General features: G+C 36.0%; 1 long non-coding RNA gene across 1 annotated transcript; it reads left to right on the top strand.

Moving 5' to 3' along the window:
- The first annotated feature begins 18,442 nt into the window (after positions 1-18,442).
- LOC130594331 (uncharacterized) lies at positions 18,443-24,881 on the top strand. Its single transcript, XR_008971058.1, has 3 exons — positions 18,443-18,584; positions 23,186-23,325; positions 24,017-24,881. It is a non-coding gene; the product is annotated as an uncharacterized LOC130594331 (long non-coding RNA).
- Positions 24,882-25,245: the final 364 nt, after the last annotated feature.

Raw genomic sequence — 25,245 nt, 5'->3', positions numbered from 1 at the left:
CTAAAACCATCGGTGTTATCAGCGCTGTTCCCAAGCTGAAAGTCAAAAACACAGCACTGCCCCAGCTACTAAGAAGGAGAAAAAATGACTGCTACTGCTGAACCCAGGACACACGATTTTGATGATAGCACCAGAATCATTACTTTTATTTAATTATGGAGGGGTAATTCCTCTCAGAACAAGTTCTGTATGTGTTATAAGTAAATTTTGTAAATAAAAATACAATGTTATTAAAATTGAATGTTTGGCAAATATTTTCTTCAGAATTAGATACGTGTTGGTCATTTGTTTTTTGCCATTTTGTTTTGTTGCCAGTTGGAAGCCGAAGAGCCAAAATGTAAAAGGTTATGAAGTCTCCTGTTTTCTGTATTCCATTGAATGTTTGACCTTTTATTGTAGAATGTAGTCTTTTCATGCAGTGAAGATTTAGAACCAGATATGCAACCAAACAAGAGCAACTTCCAGAAAATAAGATAATTTTGGTTTGTGCAGCCTTTTACTTTGACATGAAAACCATTCCTAAAAAAAAAAAAAAAAAAAAAAAGCCATCTGCTACTTTATTGTCTGATATCAGCAGCAGAATAATGTCCGATTTTAATATCATACTGCTTGACTATGTAGGGCACTAATTTGTTCTGTGACATCAATGAATCAAAGTAGAGTTCCTGATAGAAGAACATCAAAAGGAAATTAATCTCTCTGTGATAGTATTAATAATTTCAGAATGGATGTGTTTTGCTCAATTATTGTAAGCGTTGAAAGCTGTGTTTTGGTGGACTGTTAGATCAATATCACAACTGCTACACAAATGGAGTGTGTAGGAGCAAGACTACTGCTCTTCAGTAGCCAGTCAGGAGTGTCAAGAAGTTTAGTCAACATTCTTAGGAAAATTTTATGGTTATTTAAGGAAAGGAGACATGGAAGTGTGAAATTGGTGGGGGAGGGGAGAAACTGGAAAAAAAAAAGGCAACTTTTCAATATGTTGGAGAAGATGGTGGGTCTGTCATTAAAGGTAACATCAGTGGAGTTTGTAACAGGAATTTACTGTGTGATACTGGAAGAAATTTAGTGCTAATGGAGGCTAATTAATAATAACTTTCAGGTATACTAAATGCATCTCAGGCAAAGATACATGTAGAAGTATGGCATGCTGGAGGTGTCATAATGTGTATTCAGCATATATATCTTGGAAATACTGTGTTTATTTAAAAGTATTTTATTATTTTCCTTTATTATTTTGTTTGGTATATAACTTGTTGGATGCATATAATCTAAATATTTATTTATTAGACAGCATGTTTCTTTATGTACCCCTCCCAAATACCCATACAGTTTCATTCACATCTTTCTCTACAAATAGATATACATGTTTTGACACAGTACATGAAATTTGGGCATTTTTATATATAGATCCTTCCAAGTGCTTACACAATTCAGGAGTAGAAGAAAGGGTTACTATGGTAAAGCATGATTTTTGTAGCTACAGAGCATGACACCCACAGACAGACAAGGACTATATTTAGGATTCCAGTTTTGTGCAGAGAATAGAACTAAATAAGCACAGAGGCCCAGATGTGAACTAAATACTGGCAGTATGGATGTGTGATCAAAATATCCAGGTATATCAGAGACTGACTAAAGAACTTAAAGTCAGTAAGAATCCAGGTAAGGATAAGATTTCAAGTAAATCTACTATTCCTTTCTTATGTTTATCACTTTCAGCTTTCCCACATTTTCTTCACCCCTCAGCTGGCAGTCAGTAGTGTTTTTCAGCCTGGGAGTATGGTGGGTTGACCTCGTCCTGCCACCAGCCGCACATCCAGCTGCTCTCTTATCTCCCTTCTCCATGATGAAAAAGCTCATGGGTCAAGATAAAAACTTGAGATCACTTATCAGTTACCAGCATGGGCAAATCAGACTTGACTTTGACCAGACAGACTGGGGGGAAAAATAATTTAATTTATTGACATATAAAATAGATTTAGATGGTGAGAGACAAAGATGACAATCAAAACAACAGCTTCCTGTGCTTCCCTCCTCTTTTTCCCAGGCTCAATTTTACTCCTTCCTTCACGACTCTGCTACCCACCCCTGCCCCAGTCAGTGCAGGGGTTTGGGGATGGCTGGTTGTGGTCAGTCTATAACAGTTCCTCTCTGCTGCGCTTTCCTCCTCACACTTTTCTCTTGCTTCAGTGGGAGTCTTTTCCAGGGCAGTAGTTCCTTTAGGAAATACCTGCTTCTGTGGCATGGGGCCCTCCACAGACTACAGTTTGGTGCTTCCCCATGGTTTCTCCATGGGCTGCAGGGAAGCCCTGTGTCTGGAATACCTGCTCTAGACCCTGGGGCACCTCCTCCAGCCATCATCCCTCTGCCCTCGATCCTTGCAAGGCTTTTCCTCACATTTCTCCTCCCTCTTCCCTTCACAACCAGGCGCAATTCACCCTTTCTGACGGCTCAGCTGTTCTTTGCTCTGGGTGGCTGCAGAAGCAGCCTGTCCACCAGGTGGCAGCCCTGACACCACCTCAACAGGGACCGCGTTCAGCCGCCCGCAGTAAACCCCCTATAGCGACGCCCAGAGTCTACTAATTAGCTTTGTACTAATCGTCGCTTAATTTCTTTACTCATACAAGGCTACCACTGATTAATGAGTTTGGTTTTTTTTGGTCTAGGAAGATGCAACGACTGCTTTTTAAGATTCCATAGAATTCCTAACAAGGCTGACATACTTCCTTCTAGATCAGCACTGTGAGTGTGAGGCCTTTTTTCTGCATTGGCTAAGGTAACATCAGATACTTTTACAACCTCTATCTGATCTACTGTAAGAGTATCTTATTACGTCAGATGAGTAAGTAGACAGTATGGTGAGAAGGCTTCCACAGAATGTCAGCAGAAACCTTGGGAAGATCAATACACATCTAACCAGCATCTCTGTTCTACTCTGTTCTTCACCACCTCCTTTGCTTTGCCTTCTGCCCAAGCTAGTATTTTCAAAGGCAAGCCAACCTGAAAAGTGTCTGACTGTGACATTTGAAGGAACTGCTTCCCAGCAGTCACAGATTTGCAATACCCCATTTTGACCACTGCAGATGTGCTGTCTGTATTGTCTATGCCTGTTTCAAGGGTAACAAAAGAAGTGGCGACAGGAAAACTGTGAGGTAATCCTCTTGTAAGTGGTGGACAAGAGCTTGTTCCTAGTTGCTATCATGGAAATTAAAGGAAACCATCGCAGTTTTTCTGGTACATACCATGTTATAGAAAAGTTTGTCTCTGTGTTTTTGCACACAAATCCCCCAAATCCACTTTATCTGCTGAAGTCAGATTAGTTTTTTTTTTCTTCTCTTTCTATGCATGTTCAAAATAGCATAGGCCTTTGGTGAGTGAGAGACGATGTCCGCACAGCAGTCTTGGGAAGTTGTATGGGAAGATGGCCTTCACAATACCATGTTCTGGTGTTCCTCTCCTCCAGAAAGCATGCTTATAACGTGCTTTCAGAGAACAAGCTCACCCGCTTCCCCTGGGAGTTGAGTTCATAAAACCTCCCTCTTCTTCAGCTTTCAATCTGAAAGAAGTGAACTCTACCTATGTCTTTAACAGAAGGGATATTTAGACAGTACTTGTAAACACGGAAACAGTATCTGTCTTTTGGACTAATAGCTTACCTTCTTTATAAAAGTGGGTAAAGACTGCTACATATAACCACATGGAGTGAATGTCCATTTAGCTTTACTAAAAATCTTCACTGTCAACTGAAAAATTTAGATTATTCAATATGTAACACATTTTAACTATCAGTGCAATGGCTGTTTACTAGCTCTCTGATCTTCTAAATTTTTTCTACAAAATACTATTTTATGAAGATACAACATGGCATGTTTTGACGCAGTCCTGCAGGGAGAGATGCAATTGAGAATGCTATGCAATGATACATTCTTTTTCTTACACATAATGTATTTGTGAGCATCGTACATTCAGGCAAAAGTGTTAAGCTCAGTAACTCAGATCTTTACATCTCTGTAGCATTTTAACTGCTTTAGCAGTTTTAGCACAAAGGTAATAGTTCCAAATGTAGTATTAATAATAAGAAGTGAAAAATAGTTTATTCATTTTGTGTACAATAATGATAATAAGCATGTTACTATTGAAAGGTTTGCCAGATATTAGTTACATTTCTCCATTTTAGTAGAAGTGGTTTATGTTTCAAAAATTCTCTAGAACAGTGGTGATGAAGCAGAAATAGACTTGATTTTTGACACTTAAATGCAATGTCATTGTCAGTTAATACTTTTTTTTGTAAATTATCAATAATAATGATTAGGAAAACCTAACGACTTACCTCTTGTTTTCCTTTCGTTAGGGCTAGACTTCATATTTCCTGTCTTTCATCCAGGTTGTCTTCAAGTTTCCCAGATATTGGAACTTCCTGAGCAACGTTTTTTGTGGATTTGCTACAGTTGCATAGGTGTAAGGTGAAGGAAATCCTCTTAGAATATTTTCCCTCAATTTTTGTTTTTCTAATGGTAACATCTATTCCTTTCTCACCAGCAATCACAAGAATTCCATTTTACATTCTCCAAACCCAGCTCACCTAATTAAAATAAAAAGGTAAAAAGCTTGCTTTATAATACTGAATGCAGTAGTTCAGTAGGAAAAAGAAATCCAGTGAATGAGTTTTTAATACTCTGATAAATCATAGCAATACCTTTTATTGCCCCATTAATTTACTACTATATACTGTAAATAATAATTCATAGCAGCGCCATTTTGCTAACTTGGATGGAGTTGCCGTCATGACCCTTGGTAATGCTGCAGTAAAAGATTAAACCTTTTGAACTGTAGATGTGGGTGAATGTCTTTTATGGGAAGTAACACAAAGTTTCAGAAGCTGAATTATTAATCTTTTGTGAATTAAAGTTGAACCTGTTAGATAACTGTGAAAGCTTTATAAACAAATATCTGATAACTAAACAAATATATTTTGTCATGTATGTAAGACTTTAGTGTATTGTACTTTTAAGAAAAAATGGAGAGAACTGAATGTACTCGATTATAGGAATTTGTGTATTATTATGGATAAATGTTCTACAGAGGTGTATAAATTAAGACTATTACAAAATGAAAAACAATAGTTTTCCCCTTACATTTACTTTTTGGAACTTACAAGTGATTAGACTAACTTGACGAAGGAATCATAAAACATTTTTCTTACATTGACAGGTTGGGTATTTTTGGTAATACATCCCTTAGTGCTCACTGACACATATGTTTGAATTCTGAGTGGTGGTTTGCTTTCTATGCTTTAAAGCAGAAAAATGTATTCTGCCTTTGCAGCTAATCCAGAAGGCAGAGGTAAAACTGATATATATATATATATATATATATATATATATATATATATTTTTAGGTTTCTCTATTTTAAAGATGTCAGGGCACAAATTCAGTAGTAGATAGCTAGGGAATACTGCTGTATCCACTAAAGATACAGTCAGATGACATATGACTGATGAAATTCTTGCGATTATGAATTAAAATTGTGATTAATTTTAGAATACTGTAATCTGCCTACAATGCTGTGAAAATCAAACTTAGTGGTATGGTTGATAAATTGCTTTTCATGTTAAGCCTTTTAAAACAGAAGTTTTCCATCACTGTGGTATATGTTGAACTCCTGTAGTGCCACCTACTTCTAAACTTTATTGCATTTGTGTCTTCAGTCTGTCTTTTTGTGGTATCTGTAGCTCATGAACAAGCTTTTTACCACTGATCAGTCATTTCAGGATGTACTAGTATGATGTTGTTAATTGATAGCTTATTTATAACCAGAGCTCTTGTGTTGATTTCATAGTCTTATTTTGAAGTTGCTCGGTATTAGTACACTCATTTCCTTGGTACACCTGTATGTGTATGTAACCATAAATTCTCTGTGGCTGGTTATCTGCTTGGTTTAACACTGCTTTTCGTGTGATGTGGTCTTTGATTACTAATTTGCAGTAGATACAACATGAGTGAGAGAGTTCCTATTCCAAAATTGCCAGCTCTCTGATGAACTATGGTGCAATTAGTGATCCTTAAACGGTATGTGAAGAATGTCTTGGTTTCTGCAGCAATCTCACTGAGCCAGGGCAGGACATTTAGTCAGAAACCTTCAGGTGAAGATTGTGACTGGAAATATGTTAACTAGAATAATAGAAGTAATTCATAAACCACACCTCCCCAACAACCCTTGTAGAGTCTAGAAAGATTTTCCACAAGCTGATAAAGTTGACTTGCAAGTGAGTAAACAGGATTGTACTGTGCAGGATAAATTGTCTCAAAACTGAATAATTTATAGCTTTTAACATGATTATTAATATTTACCTTGGTGGAAGCTAACATAGTGTTGTGGTTTAAGCCCAGCAGGCAACCCAGAACCACGCAGCCACTTGCTCACTTCCCCCACTCCTGGAGGGATGGGGAAGAGAATCAAAAGAATGTAACTCCTACGGACTGAGATAAGAACAGTCCAGTAACTAAGGTATAACACAAACCACTACCGCTGCCAGTAATAATAATGGTAAGGGAAATAACAAGGGAAGAGAATACAACCAATCACCACCTGCCGACAATTACCCAGCCCAACCCAAGCAGCGATCTAGCCCTTCCCGGTAGCTGCCCCGAGTTTATTTACTGGGCATGATGTGCTGTGGTATGGAATACCCCTTTGGCTAGTTTGGGTCAGGTGTCCTGTCTCTGCTTTCTCCCGACTTCCCCTCCTCCCTGGCAGAGCATGAGACTCAGAAGGTCCTTGGTCAGAGTAAAGATTCTGATCAGCAGCTAAAACCATCGGTGTTATCAGCGCTGTTCCCAAGCTGAAAGTCAAAACCACAGCACTGCATCAGCTACTAAGAAGGAGAAAAATGGCTGCTACTGCTGAACCCATGACACATAGCTATAGGAACAAGACAGGACAGCAGTAAGAGTAATGAAGATCTTTCCAAGGAATCAGTGACTCCATCTTCTGGCTGCAAAGAGAAACTTAAGCATTTCAATTGAGTGAGGATAAAGGTGGAAAATACTAAAAGGTGTTCTCAGAATTAGCATTCAGAAAATGAAATGCAAGTACCAGTAGCAAATAGATATGATGTTAGTTCCTCCCTTATTATTATTATTATTATTATTATTATTATTATTATTTTTCCTGCAACAACTTTCATATGCTAGGATAAATATATTGTAAGTACATCTCAAAAAAATTTGTTACATCCATTTTGTATAGGAAAAGTTGGTTCAAATAATTTTTTGAGAACAATGATATTATCTTGCAAATGATGTAGGAATTTTGTCAATACTATGGATTACTGTTTGACAAGAGAATGCAGTAAAGCAGGTGTATTTACCTGATAATGAATGCATGTCGGTATATGAGATATATCGTTAACATTTGTAAAAAGGCATTTAGGAGCCTAGTTGATTTCTTTTAAGAACAGCTAGTCACTCCAGAAATTATTATCCTTTTGTTAGGAATTGACTTGTATCAGGAAGATCTGTGATAATAAAAGATAGGCTGAATTCTACAAGTCGATTCCTTACTCAGCCAAATGATTTGCTGCAGAGACTGGTGAAACCCTCAGCCTGTAGGAGGGAAGCAAAGCTGGCCTTTCCATTCCCTACTCATCTCCATGTTGAGACCAGCTTTAGTGCAGAGAGGGAACATCGCGGTTTATTTTGTGATCTAATTTCAGTTTAGTAGCTGGAAATGCCTATTTCACCTGGCGGAGATAAAAGATAAAGTTGAGAGTTTTCTCTAAATTGCTTTTACTCTGGATGTATACTCATTTAAATCTTAAAGAGGCACCTCTTTCAGGATGTGCTTGCCCCCCCGGTGCTTGATATTATCAACACTGGCAATCTCAGAATCATATAAGATTTGAAAAAAAAAAAAAAAAAAGAGAAAAATAAATGGCCAAAGAAAATCTGCATTTAGACTTTCTTTTATAGATATGATCCTACAAATAATTTGTTATTTTAGTTCACATAAATTTTTAAGAGAATTGGGATGTATGTAGCAAAGCAAAATTACCAAATTATATTGTAGCAGTATACCAATTTCAAAGGATGTAGAAACTGACAGTAAAGATTATTTGTATATATTGAGCTTTATGTACATGCCTAAACAACAACCTATTTATGGTAGCTTGTAACCTATGTGTACAGTTGGATAAACAGTTTAACTATTCATGTGCATTATTTTTATATGATGGAGTTCAGTACAGTAAGTACCCCCAAAAGGATAATACTGCTCACTCCTCTTGTGCTGGAGAGACCAGCCGGGACTGGCCATTTAGGGCTATCAGTAAACCAGTACTGTGCTAGGGTGAAAGGAAGCATATGAATCATAAATGTAGCATGCTTCACCTGTTTTGTTGCTAGCTTTATGATTTCATGCTGCTTAAGCATTATGATTTTGTGATTGAACTGTCTGTTTTCCTCCCTTGCAGTGTAATAAGATGACATTGAAGAAAACCCTCCTGTTTGGGTTATAGCGTGTTTAAATATATCAACATTCGATCTGAATTCCTGAAATAGCCCTGATTTGCCCTCTATTCTTTTCAGTTTGTGAGTCTGCACTCTTTTCTAAATTACTGTGTGGATACTTCAAAGACAACAGTAGCAAGAGTCAAGACGTTCTCTTCAGTTTGAGAGTGTTTGACTCCTGTTTTATTGTTTGTTTTTTTTTCCATGTCATCTTCTGTACATATTTCATGCTTGTTATACAGTTAATAGAAACAAGGATTAAATGGCTGTAACATTTTTTGTGCCAGTTTAAATCCAGATTTCAGTATGAGATTTTATATTAGATATCCGTATTTAGGAATACTGCTTTTTAAAAGAATACCCCATTTCTGATGAAGAGCTCTGTGCTAGAAGGTCCATTAGAAATGACAATGGTAAGCTGAACTCTTTTATATTAAATAAAATCAGTCTTTATGACACTTCAAAACAGTAGATGCAGCAATCTAGTTTTGATAAGTTCTGCAATAGGCTGTCATAAATTTTGTTTTAGCTTAAATTATGGTAACTCCAAGGATGATCCAACTGTGTCAGACTGTGCCCTTTGTGGCTATTATTCAGGAGCAGATTGGCTGGATTGCTCCTGCCAAAATTTCTCATTTCTGCCATAATCCTGGCATATGATATATGCTCCCTCTGATGGATTTAGCTACTGATAGAATTAGCTGTCAAGTTAAACCATCTTTAAGAACTGAAGCCATGATACTGTTCAGATTCACTCCATGCTTTCCACTAGGCAACTAAAATGTGGTTGAGCTGGAACCAGTACTTAGAGGTGTTCTTCCTCCGTTTCCTTGAGCATTCTGTAGATTTATTGATGTTTAAAAACCTTGAAGCAAAGAAGAAGCCCCAACTCTGGGAAAAGAACCAGGTGCTTTTCAGGGCTTCCTACAACACTTCTGTGTCACCCTAAGTACTCTCAAACCTGTGGTGTGAATAGGAAGAGCACAGGCCTGGTCATGTCCAGAGCTTTACTACTATCTTTGTCATGTATGAAGTACCTAATATTAGTGTTCCATTTAATGTTCCAAAAAAAATTGGTAGATACTGTTCACTGTAATCCACATCTTAATTAAGTCACTGTTTAGTAAATCACAGCTGGAACCAGACTGGTAATAATGTGTTTACGTATAAAGGTGTGGATAGGCATCTTCTAGAAGTACAGACTTCTGTATTTCTCACTAATCTTCAAATAGCACTCAGAGCTCATTCCTCTTTTTTATTACAAATTGGATGCTAACCTACATCCTTTTCATCATTTTAGGCTTCAAAGTGGCTGCTGATCTGTCATTACTTTGCTGTATACGTAAAATGGGTGTAGATTTTCTTGCAAGTGTGTGAGGCACCTTGTATTTGGTAACATTATAACGCGTGCCTCACAGCTGTGGGACTGGGAATTGCATCTCCATGTCTATGAAAATCTTCGTTAAGGAGCCTGTGTTTGTCTCTCTGAGTGCAAGTGGTAATTTTGCCAGAGGTGTCAGTGAAAAGAGGAAGGCAGTTGATACGGTTAAATCCTTGTCCCCTTTCCTTATTTCTACAGTGGTATTAGGAGCCTTGAAAGTTCCCAGACCTCCAGCTCCCTTCAAAAATCATCCTGAGTTCTGGCAACTGAGAGTCATCTGTAGTTTGTTTAGATAATGAGCTAAAATATGATACTCAACTCTTTTGTTGTAAGGCCAAGTAGAACCCAGACAGTACACCTGTAGTAGAAAACAGTAGTTTTTCTTTAAGTTAATTAACGTCTGAAACTGAAACTATTAGAAATGTTTCATACTATTTTATTTCTGCTTATTACTTCAGCCAAAGAATAGATAAATCTTATTTATTTTTTTTTTTAACAGAAAATACTGTCTCACTCTAGAAGATCTTTCTTTACTTTTTCAAAGAAAAAGATGGAAGTTTCATTTTGAATTCAGAGGAAGCAAGTTAAAAGTTAATTTGTGAGTCTTAGACATAAGAAATAAATAAAAGGATTTGATACAGTAACATGTCATTTAGATTGTTCAGGTTTATTTGAGAGTTTTCTCCTCTTCTTCTGTATAACATATTTAACTTTTATCAATGTAATGTTTTATGCCTTGGATTTTCATAGTACATTTGCATTTCTGATGCTGCTATTAGACAGGAGCAATAGAACTCAATAATAGTAGCGAGGTTGACACAAATGTGTTAGAAGGAGAAGCTACAGAGATGAAAGTTTTCAGCTATCACTGTAAAGCCATGCCTTACAGAAACCCTCAGGACTGATGACCACTGCATTTCAGATAAAAGAGTGACATTGGTGTAAAACAGATTTAAAAACAATTTGCTTCAAGTCCCTCTGTTTCCTTTAGTATTATGAAACTTTTGGGCTTGAGCTTGCAGTGCTTTCTTGCTACTGAATGTTAGAAACAGAATAAAAAAGGTTGGTTTCTTTTTTAATATATGTATATAGTACAACAATTGTGGGCTGTTTCTATGAGAAGGAATACCAAATAACAAGATACTTATGAAAAATCATGAGTATTGCCAACACAGTAACAAGAAAGAGAGAGATGTAAAACAAAGTAAGCATCCACTGTGTTCTGTTTAAATAGTTTCCTGTTCACCTTCCTGGAAAATTATCCATTATGGTGGATTCTTCCATACACATTGCTAACAGAGCTGAAATTGGAACACTAAGCCAAATACAGAAGTCATTTGTTGCAAAACAGTGTTTTTTAAGTTCTCAAACCTACACTGTCTTAATCAGTGGCGGGCTTCTCTTCTGCTTTTCTCTTGAAATGAGACTACATGAGAGATGACTCTACATATTATTTCTTTAGTAGCCTCTTTACTAGGCTTCTCAATAGTGAGTTCTGACTAAATTTGCATATCTATTATGAATAAGTCTACTGGTCAATAAAAGTAACCATCAGTAGAAGAAAGGCCTACAGCAAAAGAATGTGTTTAGCCAATTCGTCCCACAGTTTGACATACTCTGCCATTTGAGACAGTTTGGTGGTCTAAGGCAGTCTCAGTGAGTTGATATCCTCTTGACCTCTGCACCCTTTTCAGCAGCTGGCAACCTAGTGGGTCTGAAAGAGATACTTGTGTTTAGGTACATGTAATGAGCCCACTCAGTAAGATGCTAAAAGTTGGCAAAATTTGTGAGTGGGAATGAAAAAGGATGTGAAAAATGCACTCAGACCATTGGAATATACACACAGCCCCCCAGTAGTTATAGGGAGGTGAGTAAATTCTAGAAAGACAGTAAAACAGGAGGAAATTTTATTCTTTTAAAATTGTTTTTAAGTAATGTGAAAGCTCCTGTTAAATCCTCTCCATTCTCAGCTATATCATATGATGAATTACATCTCTGTACAAATTCTGTCTGCTGAAGGCTGAGGACAATATTTTCTGGTCCTTTGCTGAGGAATACCGCACACATGTTCATGGATCATGATGTTCTGTTTTCCATTGATCAATAACTGTTATCTGTCTCCTGAAGAAGCCATTTTCTGTGTTTAGAAAAAGAGCTCTCCCTGGGGAAACTGAGGCAGCACAGGTTTTAGTGATGTGTTCAAGATAGTATGAGAAGTTTGTAGCAGAGCTAGGAATAAACACCAGAGCTCTTGATCTTGGTTCTCTAAGTACAAGGCTGTGTTTTCTCTTTGGCAAAGCCTTCTTTCAGCTGTGCTCGTACCTCATTTCATCCGGCTGGACATGGTAGTGCTCTCTGTAACATAGTTAAGTTTTTAAAGGTGGAAGTGGTTTAGGAAAAATATACTTCAAAATACATTTGCACCTGTGCAAAATATATTTCAAAGTAGATGTTCAGCTCAAGTAAACATCTTGAAATCTTGAATTGAGATAGGATGGTTTACATGCTGTAATAATTGGAAAGTAAAGAACAGAAAATTAAAAGGTATTATAAAACTAACTGTTTCAGGCAGAACTGCCAGACTTTCAGGTGAAATAATTAAAATCCTTGGTTTGTTCTTTTTTTTTTTGGCTTGTTTGTTTGTTTGGTTTTTTCTCATGGTAAATCACAGAAGTGTCTTTATTCTCTGTATATGTTAACTGCCAATCCAAACGCCCATGCTCTCCTGCATATTTCCCTATATGAGAAAATGAATATGAATGTCTGACTATTGCAATAGCTCCAGCTGCTGAAACATTCCGTTCACAAGGAAGCTGTTTATGTTAAAAAAGACAAAAAATCCAGAAGAAAAATCCCCACACAATTAGATCAGGTGCAGAGGAAATAAGTTCTGTATTCTTGGGCCTTTCATCAGCAGAATGCCATTTGGTATGTATGCTATTAGCTAATTTCAAGCAGTCCTTTAATCCTTCAATTGCTATTAAAATGGGGTTATAAGATAGTGAGACTCAGATGCTGTCTTCTGGATATATTGTGCTTTCCTGAGATGAAAATAATGATATGTTAATTATATTTCAATAAAAGTAGCCATATTTGTGTGAATACTGCATAGATGCATGATTGAAATTGAAGGGTGGGAAAAAATAAGGATAGAAAAGGAAGGAGAAACAACAACAAAAAGAGCACAGCGGCTGCTTACAACTACCTGAAAGAAAGATTATCTCTTATCCTAGTTTCCTATTGCTGAATCAAATGTGATGTGATGAGGTCACTCCATGTAAAATGCTGTAAGAATGTGATCTGTACTTCATCATTATAAAATTCAAACATTCTTGAACCTTTTATTCCACCCTGTTCATATTTATCTTTTTGGTCCTGCCTTCATTGGGTACCACATTTATATTGATAAATTGTAGGTACTTGGAGATGTATTGATGGGCTGAAGACAGTTCAAAATGTAGAGTGCTGTGGCTTTGCATATCATTACACCTAGCTTGCTCTTTGCCTCTTGAAAGCTGTCGATTTGTGCATTATTGCTATTCAGGCTGATAAATGACAGTAATTGTTCTTAAGTTGAAGAGCTGGCTTAATGTGGTGACTTGCTTGGGAATTCTGAGCACTGGGGTTAAATTAGTGCTCCACTGGTTCTAACAAAATGGTCTTTTCCAGCTCAGAATAGATACTTAATTGAATTACTTTAGTTTTCATGCATTTTGCAGCTTTGCATTTGAAGAAAAAATATTCATAACAAGATCAGGGTATTCAAAGCTGTTCATAGGGAGGTCAGGCTCAGTATGTGCCCCCACTTCAAGGCACCTGCTCCCAGTGGTGCTACCACAATTAAAAAAAAAAAAAAAAAAGAAAAGGTTGAGAGGGAGAATATGTTAGTCCTATGATGGCACTGAAAAAGACATAAAAAAAATTAGATGGAGATGTGTCCCTATTCTTTTTTCCACTGTCCCAGGGGCACACTTACAAAGATGAAATACAATTTGTGGGATTTTTTAAAGTAATGTTTTTTCCAAGTGTAGTAGCACTGATTTTTCATCATATTTAAGTCTAGGAGTGATGTCTTAAAGCTTTTGTTAATTCTAGAAAAAGACAGTTTTTTTCAGGTATGACTCAAGAATTCCTCATGAAATTTTGATTATTATTATTTTTTCCTTGAATATGCCCACAGGATTCAAACCAAGAATTCTAAATTTTCAGAAGTTGAGTGTGACTTGTGTTGAATTGTTCACATTCAGCACTGCTTATGTGTGCAGCAGTACAAAGTAAGGCTCACAACTGAAATAATCGAGTGCTTCAAGTTTCCTTTCTTCAGGCAGTTGTGTTTATTTTAAAGTGTCTGTATGGTTCTTTTGGGTAACAGTTGGGCATTTCCAGTTCCCACATTGGTGCAAAAGAATTTCAGATCAGATTAAAAAAATTGAGTTGTTAAAGAAGAAGAAAACAGGATTCAGTGTGAAATTTATTTACTTCGTTGTTTACTTTCTCTGTAATGACTTACTTGTTTCACATATAAATATTGAGTAGGATTAATCTCTTTCACATGAGATAGAGAAATTGTTTCCTTTAACCTACAAAGTTAATATATTTCTTCTGTAGTTCCAAGCATATTTGGAATTTCCTGGGTTGGCATCATAAAAATATTAAGTGAGAATTTTAGTCACAACCTTACTGCAAGATTATCGTCTTCTTATTTATAACTGCTGTAGCTTCAGTCTATAATGAATATTTTCAAACAAAAGTTATGAAAACACTGGAAAAATAATAAATACAATATTTGTTTAGTCATTTTAGAAAACAGGAGTCCTTTTCCTTAGTCTTAAAAAGGAAGATTATTTACAGTTGTAGACAATCAGTGGATAATGTAATCAGATGTATCTTCTTCTTTTGTAAAGACTTGTGATTGTTACTCTATGTAATTCAAGGTTAATTCTCATTCTCTCATCAGAGCTGGTTTTTTTTTTTTATTATTTATTTAAATCGGTCACCTACATCTTCCAATTAATCCCCTACCACCTTCTATGAGTTCAAGTACAGATTTGATGTTTGGGACCATTGAAGACACTTCATGGGTATGCAGATGTACCCAGCATATGTTTTAGTTGATCCAAGAGTATTCTTAAAGTTGACAATAGAGCAGGGAGACAAGGAGGGTTATATTATCTATTGTGCATATATGAGCCTTACTCTTTTGGATTACTGATGTTAAAGTAGATAAACTTTTTATCACTGGAAACACTTGTCAGCTTTTAGGGGGACATTTATGCTGTTTACATTAGATATTGGTGCTCATCTACTGAATGTAAAAGAAATTATTGGTCATATAGACTGTAAAAAAAAATCGGTTTTCTGCCTTCCTATTCTTTTGCTGCATTACAAATTTCTTACCTCTACAGCTGTTTGTGTGTTACTGTGCTAGAATGCATTGAAGATAGTAGTTAATTTCTGTTTCCTCCATTTCATGTCTCAAATACATTTCCCAGTAAGAAAAGGCTCATTATCTGACTATGATAATTTTGAAAACATAGATTTTCCTCAAGCTGCCTTTTTAGTATTTTTTCTTCTCTTATCTGCTTTAAAGATAAACAAATAGTCATTTCATACTTTTATAATAGGAGAACAGCATTAACTGACTTCATAGGGAGGTGGACTTAGGCCTTGTGTGGATACTGTATTTTTTCTCAATTTTATTCAACCAATTTTCTTGACTGAGCTCATTTTTTGTTATTCATGAAACCTAAAGCCGTTGCAGCATAAACCTTAATGGATGCTATCTTTCACATGCTGATCTTCACGTGCTCAGTTTTCTTGCAGGGTCTCTGATAGAAGGTTAAAGAATATTGCGACTAAGGCATATATTTTATTTTACTTCATCCACTCCTCTCCAATTCATTAAATCTTTGCTATTCAAGTTAGGATAAAGAAGAAACTATGAAGGTTCAGCTCACAAAATAACTTTGAAAATATATAATTCAGAAATTTTATGCTATTGGGCACATTTAATATCCGTCCTCAGCTTTTGTGTAGTGCTAATGTGCTCTTTTTTTTTTTCCTTTAAGAGATTAGTTATTATTTTAAAGAAAAAAGTTTAATCTTTTTAGTTCCAGGAGAACTTTGAAAACACAGACTGCTTGTTACAGATTTGTCTCTGGCAGTGTTAAAAGTATGTTGTATGTATTTAGGTTAGATATTAGGAAGAAATTCTTCACTATGCGGGTGGTGAGTCCCTGGCACAGGTTGTCCAGAGCTGTAGCTGCCCCATCCCTGGCAGCCTTCAAGGCCCGTTTGAACAGGGCAGGAAGGTGTTCCTTCCCATGGCAGGGGTTTGAAACTGGGAGATCTTTAAGGTCGCTTCCAACTTATGGACTGAAATATCATTTGTGAACTTTTTCCTTCAATCACTTGGAATTACAAGTATTTTAAATTTACTAATCAATGAGAGATTGCTTTTAAGGCCTCTTGATTTAGAGGCAAAGTCAGGTACTATAAAGTCCAAAATACATCTGTAATTCTAATATGACATGGAGAAAAGGGCTTGTTTGTTTTAAGGTACTAAGCATCTGCAGGTTCCATAGAAGTGAGTTGAAATCCTGAAGAGATGGGCAGCTCTGAAAATCCAATGTTTAGTTAAAAATTTTTGTGTAGTTCACTGGCTCCTTTGTTTTTGTTTTTTTTTTTTTTTTTGGGGGGGGGGGGTGGTGGTGGTGCTGGATTTTTTGGGTTGTTTTTTTTTTTTTGGTAGCTTTCTCTGTAAAATGAAATTTAATTTCCCTTAATTGAAGTGTTGGAGTATGGGAAAGATAATACTAAGGAGAAAAGTAAGAGAAGCATTTTGAATGGGAATGTATTTTTTTCTCCATGTATTTTATTCTTCCTTTTAAAGGATTATTAAAAGTTTTAAAATAATGTGGTCTTGTGGTTCTCCATAATGCTGAATCTATAATTATCATTTTCAGCTGGTTGACTGTCTGTTGACCTAATGGAAATTCCCTGTAGTTACTGACGTTACTTTAATCCCTTTGTCTGACTTCCTTCAGCTCTTCAGGTGGTGGTGGCTTTAAGTTTAGAGTGATCATGTTTGCTTCTGGATTTGTCATACAGCCAGGCTGCTGATGGCTGGTCTTGGCTTTTTTATCTTTCTGGGCATAACTTTTCTTTGCACATGTATGCACTGTTAATGTGATCCAGTAGGAGATAACTATGCTAATATTTCATGGTTAAAAAGGGGAATGGGGAGGGTTTTGCTGCCTGCTTTTTTACTTTCCAATGTTAATCTGTATGTTGTATATAGATAGAATGGATCTTTAGGCAAAATTCTTATTTAAAGTTGATTTAAATGTTATGCCCTGTGTGATGTACCCTGTAGAATAATGTTTTCTTCTAAAAGGATGAGCTCTTCCACTGTAGGCATGCAAATATTGTTGTAGCAAGTTATGTATCACCCTTAATTTAAATTTGTTCAACCTTTTCAAGTCAAAAAAAAAAAAAAAGGTTTTCAGTGTCTTGAAACTGTTACCCATTTTTATGTGCTAAAACTTGCATGTTCCTGAAATTCTTGTGTTTCAGCTAAAATGTTTTAGGTGTTTCTGACAACTAGATTGAAATAGTCTTCCATCTGTGTTTTGGAAGTTTCAGTGTTCACTTTCTTTGCAATATATGTGGGGCAGGAGGACACATTTGTTCCAGTTGGGCATTTTGGTGGTCATATCAAAAAAAAAAGTGAGCACTTGGACATACTTCTGTGTGTTTAGTAGAAAGTTTAACTTGTCAGTATGTTTGCTGCAGCCAAGGTCAAGATTTCTGTTTTGGAAGAAGTTATGCTGGAATGAAATTACATCTTGAAAGTGTTATCCTGCAATTTTAATGTTTGTTCATGAATCATCCATGGTTGACCATGGATCTAAGGAGGAAATTGTTTCCTGTTAGGGTGGTGAGGCACTGGAATGGGTTGCCCAGGGAGGTTGTGAATGCTCCATCTCTGGCAGTGTTCAAGACCAGGTTGGATGAGGCCTTGGGTGATATGGTTTAGAGTGAGGTGTCCCTGCTCATGGCAGGGGGGTTGGAACTGGATGATCTTAAGGTCCTTTCCAACCCTAACTATTCTATGATTCTATGACACACTGATAGGAATAATATCAGTATTGTGAAAGCATTAAGAATTAGTTAGGGATCTGGAAGTTGTTCCACCACCTGTGTAGTATTCTCTTGCATATTCATTATTGGCTAAATCATTGCAGGAGTTTTGGCACTCTGATTTGGGTTTCACATGTGTTACCAAGATCATTGATGGGATCCTGCTGTAACAGAAAGGACATTTGAAAAATTACAGGTGAAATAACAGTAACCCAGTTCCAAACCTGACTCACAGAATCTTTCTTTCTTTCTTACTTAAAGGAGTAAAAAGGTGTCATGATGATTTTGTTGTTAGTGTTTTGTTTTTTTTTTGAAGTCTTAATCTTCAGTTGCCTCTACCCCAACATTTCTGTCTTACCTAATGCTTGCTACAGAACCTTGTTAAACTAAGTAAATGCAACTGGTGCTGCAATCACAAACCACCTAGGGGAAATCATTTATAAGGGTGTTTCTCAGTTAGTTCAGCAGTTGTAGCAATTCCAGTGAATTTTCTGTGTTCTTATTTTCCTGCCTGCATTTGAAAAACATTCAGTCCTTTATGACAGGAGAGGTATGTGCATAGAGTTTATAAATATATATGTCTGGTATACAAATCATGCTTTTTTGTGTGAAAGATTTAGAAAGAATTGTTTGATACAATAGTGGCTATTTGGTGATGGGTTAGGCTTTTGCTCATCTTTGAATATGAAAGCTATGGAAGAGTGATCAGTAGGTAGACTGAACAATTTTATGTCACAAATTGGGTGTACTGTTGTCATGAGACTGGCATAACATTTGAGATTTTATAATGCAGAAAATAATCGTTGTTTCCTTTGTGAATTCAGGTTTTTTTTTTTGTGGTTCCTTACAGTGTTTAGATTTCTTTTATAGTCAAGAAGCTTAGGAATTTCCCCCTCCCCTTCTTTGACCTTCTGTAATAATTTCTTGTAAAGAGCTGAACATTCAAGGAAATATAACTTTTATGATTGGCAGCATAAAAAAGTGTAATGTTTTCTGACTGGATTTCATCATCTATTATACTTAAATTGTGGCATGTCATGATGGACACATTTTAGCAGTTAAGCTTCTTCCTACCATCTGCAACATGCAGAGTATGTGTATTTGTAAAGGAATGAGCTAGCAAGATTCTTAATTTTTTGGCTAGCAACACCTGATTAAAACATGGTATACATTCATATGAAGCAACAAGAAAATGAAGAGGAATTTGCAGCACTTAAAAGAGACTTCATATTTATACAGTAGGATTCAGGTAAATGTAAAAGGTGCAAATACTTCCCTCCTTAGTTACTGTTTTTGAAAACAGTGGTACTGCGTATATCACAGATGAAAATGCGTAAGCTTTTCCTGTTGCATACTTAATCTGTAAGACTATTTCCTGCTTTGCAGAAATTAGTTAACAATTTCAAAAGTTACACAAGCATGGTAGCTTTCCCCAGCATCTTTAGATAGAAATATGGAAAGCAGGAAAATCCTAGACTCTGGAAAAGCTGCTGGAAGAAGTATCTGCCTGAGTGGGGTCTAAAATTCAAAGATTCTTGGGTCTTTTCATAATTCATGTAATTCATTTTGCACAGTTTTTTTAGACTTCTGTGAGACCTGTGATAATGCAAACAAAGCAAGTGAAGCTCTAGAAGTAAAATACACCTTCATTAAGTATAATCCATTTCTAATTTAAAAAACCCTTATTCTCTGTGAACTTTTTTTTTATAGTATTCTCCTTAAGTGTAAGTGGGGAGAGTCACAAAAGGACAGAAATATTGAAGTCTTCAGTAATTGCATGTTCCCTGGCTTTCTTCTAAAGAAATGTTTGGAAGATATTTTTGAGGCGTTGAAATTTTTTTACATGGGGTTTTCTTTTTTTTTTTTTCCCCAGGGAAATAGGTACTAATATTAACAAAGAGAATAGAGTTCTTAATGATGTGCTTTTTTTTTTTTTTGATGCCTTGCCTTCTTTAATGTGTTTTCCAATTTCCTAGTAGGCAGGAAGCTAGATACATGTGTGGTTTTCCCTGTTGACACCCTGCAGTGTCCCTGCAGAATGCATTAATTGTATTTAAACTTTTGTGGTTTTGAACTTTTGTGTTGTCTGTGAATGATGTAGTGATACATTAGTATCATATATGGATTAATAATATCATTATATGGATTAGTATCACTGTATAGATTAGTGATACATTATCAAAAGTGATACACTGCTTTGTACAGGAATGCATAATGAATTTTGAATGCATTTTAAATACATTTTTTTAGTGCTTAATGAATACTGTGTAAGGAACCAAACATGGAGAAAATTTCATGTTTATGTTCCTTCTTTTTTCTTCATTTCTTAATATGTAACTGAAATGGGGAAGAACAACAAAAAACACCCAAAGCCAAATTACTGTTACCCCCTACCTTCTCAAACACTTAGTGTCCTGTCAACTGAAGAATGATGTGTGTCTGTTTAACTTTGAGGAGCGTTTTTTGTTTCTGACTCTGGGCAAAACTAAGAACTAGGAAAATAAGGTTCTCATTCTCTAGAGCTCTGTGAAAGGAAGCTTGAACTTCTTAGGGCATGAGTGGACTTGCATTTGAATCCAAAATTTGTTTTTTTCGGCTACATACCTTCCAAAGGGAAGTATTTCCTTTACATTTTAAGGAAGTAAATATTTTTTTTATGCCAATTTCCCTGAAAAGTGTTCATGAACTACATTAGCTTCATTTGTTAAACTGATTTCTTTTGACAGAAAAGGAAAATATTATGTATACAATGAACATATGACTCTACAAAGCAGACCATGATGTTTGCTCTTGCAGGCATTACTGTATATGAAGCTAGTGGATTATAGAAATGATTTGATAAATATATAAACATTTTCAGAATGAGGAGTTCTCAATTCGTCATCTTTTCTGTACTATTTCTGCCTACACCAGCTTGTACTTCAGGATCCTAGTTTACTTACTGTACTTAGGTCTTTGAGTTGTTTCTGTGTTTGACTTTGTTTCCAGAAAAACACAACAAACCTGAGATCATTACAGCATGCCATAGTAATTAATAACCTTTAGTTTCTGTTTCTGGAGGAGACGTGATAATTTTAAAGGATATTTTAATCTAAGATCAATTGGTAGAGAGATAAGGGAAAGCATTAGCTTGTTTTGTTCTAACAGATGAATTTGTTGCGAAGACTGACCATCAAGTGGCTGAGATAGCTTCATTATTTTAGATGGATAGCTAATTACTGTCCTTTTGTTATTATTCCTATTTCTGTCCTTCCTGTGGTGGTTGTGAATTAGCTTTGTTCCATTTTCTAAAGTATCAGGCGTTTTTATACATTTGGTATATTGAATGGCAAATACTTGATGTAAAGTCTGCAGTTTTACTCCATAACCAGATTGTAAAATATGAACTGAATTAATCATAACTGCAAAGAGTAATGGCACATTTTCTCTTATTTTATCTTTACTGCCTTTCAGATCGTGGTTTAAAACCTTCTACATCTGGTGCACAGAATGAGGCAGCAGCTTTGGTAGTGGATAGCAAGAGGCAAAGGTCAAACCAGAGGCTGCACAAATATTGTGCACTGGATTTATTGTTTTAATTAAGACTGTGGCAGTTCATCATAAACAGTTTATGGTGTTTTTGCACAGTGCAGCATTTTGAAATCAGCTGTTTTAATGAAAACATAATGTCATATCTGTCAAAGTTCTAAATATTTTGAAAGTGAAATATGAAAACAAGAACTTTAATTCTGGGTTTACTGGGATTAGCTCTTGGAATTGTTTTAAAATCCCTTATGTGCCATATCACAGGTAGCATAGTTCTGTGTTAGAGAGGGAATGGAAAGTACTATACAGAGATTGTTATTTAATTGTGAATATATATGCTGAGGGTTAATGTATTGAAGGACAAAGCTGTTATGATTTGCATTGGAATGCTAGAAGTAAGGCATAAACAGAGATAAGGCTCTTCCTTCTTCATAAGCAGTATGTAAATGCTGAGTTCTGATTGTGCTTAAAAATAAAAACAACAAACCCCCCAAAAAAACCCCAAATGGAGGAATCCTTAAACCTGGAAAGAAAGAAATATGCTGTGGGTCATATGATGCCGTGATGTATTAGCATCAGGGTCTTTGCAGCTAATTATTTACAAGGCCTAATGTCTTCCTGTGGAATTTAAGGCTGAGCATTTTGTAGTCTAGCTAGTTTCTAATATTGTTATGTATTCATGTAGATATGTAAGGCAATTTTGGTTACATTTTTTGTATGGTCTGATAAAATATTTGTATAATCTGAAAATTATATTTTTGTGGTATTCTCCTTGGAAAATAGAAATTAAGTCTGTCATTAGATGCTAGGCCACAGTAGTTGACTGAACAGGGTAATGTATGTTGCATTTTGTTCTATACTTGGTCAAGTTTCATATATATTGTATTCCATGTTATTTTATTAAATTTAATATCTGCACTTCCTATTACCAGACATGCCTCTCATTCAAAGCACAGAGGCACAGTTCTCTAATCAGAAGTGACAAGCTATATACTTTCTTTCAGCCATTATTTGGTAGCCTAGAGCAAGGAGCTCTGTTTCCTTGAAAATGTTTTGAATTGGGTTATTTTTATTGAAGTATTAAAGTAATTCTTCAGATTTTAGGCTATTATTTAAGTACTTTTGGGGGAATGCAATAACCTCTGGATTCTCTAGCCTTTGTTATGTTAACAATTGTAGCTGCTAAATGTATCTTTTTAATGCTTGTTATGTAAGTGTCTGGAAAAATATCTGATTGATAGAAACTAACAATATTTAGGAAATAAACAAGATTAGTTGGCTAAATTAGTTTTCTATTGAAGTATAATATGAAAGTGACTCACTATTTAAATATACCGCTAGAGTATGGTGACTATACCTTTACCAGCAAATGAACAAGGTTAACTGTTTGCTAATGTGTTGAACATATGAACAATATGAACATATGAAAAGTTCATGTTTGGCAGATTTAATCTTAGAGAATCTGAATGTTATAGTTTCCTATCTTAAGGCAGTCTGTTGCTTCCAATGATGTTGGTTAAAGCTCTCTAGAAAAACATCTACTATTTAGGTTTGCTGGATATCTTTATTTGGAAGGACTTCTGGAATCTCTGCTAATTTTGTAACTCCTTTTCCATTTTTTTAAAGATATAAATAAGTGTGGAAATCTCAAAAGAGGTAGAGTAGATTTGCTATTGAAGGAGAAAGGAAGCAGTTGTCCCAAACATCAAAGATGGGTGGCCTTTGCACCTCTTCTGAAATAGTAAGCATCAAAGAGAAACCTCAAGGTGAGCAGCTTTACTGTGGGTGTAGTTTTTTTGGGGTACAGATGTTTATGAAAGGTGATCTTAATGCGTTGAACACTTCTGTATTGCTTCCTTTGTGTTCTGTGTGTATTCATGTGGGGAGATGTGTGAAGTGTAAGAAAAGAACTGCCAATATTTCTTAGAACTGGGTGAACAATGTGAAGAGATGCAGAGTGTTGTTAGCAGGTCTCCCTGACATCAAAAGAAGTATTGCCCTTTGTTAAGTGGAGACAGTGAGCCTTGAGAAACTTTGCAGTGATGTTGATGTACACAGGAGAGAAGGATAATGCTAAGGAGCTAACTCCAAACTTGAATAAGGATCTATTCTTCTAGGCAAACATCATTTTTCCCAGAAACAATTTAATAATAATTTTCTGCTAGTTGTAGGCATTATTCATAAATTGTTGCCTTTGTAATCTTGCCTTTTTTTTTTTCTTTCCCTTGAGTTTGTGTTAGCTTTTGAGAGCTTTCTTTTGTTAGTATGCTTGATTGATACTGCTTAATAGGACCACGGTATTAACAATCAACTTCCTTTATCAGCGTTTTATGCAATTTTGGTGTATTTAAAAATGCAGTGGGACTTAATAGCAATGTTTGACCAGGATTATCCTAGATCTAAACAGAGACTTGTGTGTGTATTATTGCTTCCAAATTTTGTTATTTTCTAATTCAGATGAATGAAAATGTAGCAGATCCACAGGCAATGTAGATAGTGCTGAGCAAGGAAAGAGAAGTAGAAAGTACTCATGAGCATGGGAAAGTGGGAAGACTTGCAGAAAATGTAAGAAGTAGGTATGCTGAAAATGGGGTTAAGTTCCATTTTACTGGCAGACACAGTGGTTTTGTGTGTAGTTTTCATTAAGTAATTACATGCATACTATACAGTTTGATTTGCAAACGCAAACTGTATCACATGTACAAAATAAATGACTGTTCTATGGAAAATATGGCCCTGAATAGAATTCGGGAATGACAGTTCTTACAGTTTGGTGGAATTAAGAGTTACAATTCAACTATGTAATTAACTTCTTTGAAATGAATTTGTCACTATGTGAAAAACAAGAATAGGTAATATTGAAGTGGTTAATACTAAAATAAATGAAATGGGCAAGAACTGATGTGCTCTAATAGAGTAAAAATCTATCAGAGGTGACTGAAACATGTTAGAAATTAAAACATTAATAATAACCAGCAGTACCCAGAGAGAATGAAAACGTCAACAGAGTAATGACATTAAATGTCCAAAATGTTTTGTAAGATGCTGAGTGATACTTTGAGAAGATACAGAGTGGCAGGAGAGGGCTTCAGGTAGAAATGGAGATGAAAAATACAGGACATTCTGAGAATAGCTGAAGGCAGTGAACGTATTAGGGGGAAGTATCTTATTCTGGCCCTGTTTTCTTCATACCTTCTGCTTACACCCAGTGTTGGTGACAGAGTACTATGTTAAATTTCCTGTTGATCTGCGGCTGTGACTTGAGCTTTAGAGTCTGAGTGTGCATCACCCTGAATGGTGTGTGAGTGATGGAGAATCCTTACTTCCATGCCTACTGGCAGTAGGAGTGAGTGCCATCTCCTTCTATCTGCAGACACATGAGGAAAGGTTAAGTGTCTAAACAGACATGCAAGGGCATGCCATGACATTCCCCAGTACCCTGACCACTATCTGGCCTCTGTTTTTGGGGTGAAGTTGGGTTATGGCCTTGGTATACAACTACAGAAACAGCTTGAAAATGCTTCTGGGTTCCCTTGGTTTAATGTAAGAGTAGTCAGCTAAATGTTGCTTGGTACTTATTACATTCTATGTCTAGTATTTAAGGGTACTTTAGAGATGGTCCTGCAAGTTAGGAGTATGTAAGGCTGCTGGTACATGCTAAACTCTATAGTAAATGCTGATGCACG

The sequence above is a fragment of the Pezoporus wallicus genome, unplaced genomic scaffold (genome assembly GCF_028554395.1).
Source record: "Pezoporus wallicus isolate ANWC-B61680 ecotype Strahan unplaced genomic scaffold, APGP_CSIRO_Pwel_v1 contig_447, whole genome shotgun sequence".
Taxonomy (NCBI): domain Eukaryota; kingdom Metazoa; phylum Chordata; class Aves; order Psittaciformes; family Psittacidae; genus Pezoporus; species Pezoporus wallicus.
This window is presented reverse-complemented; position numbering and strand designations above follow the sequence as displayed.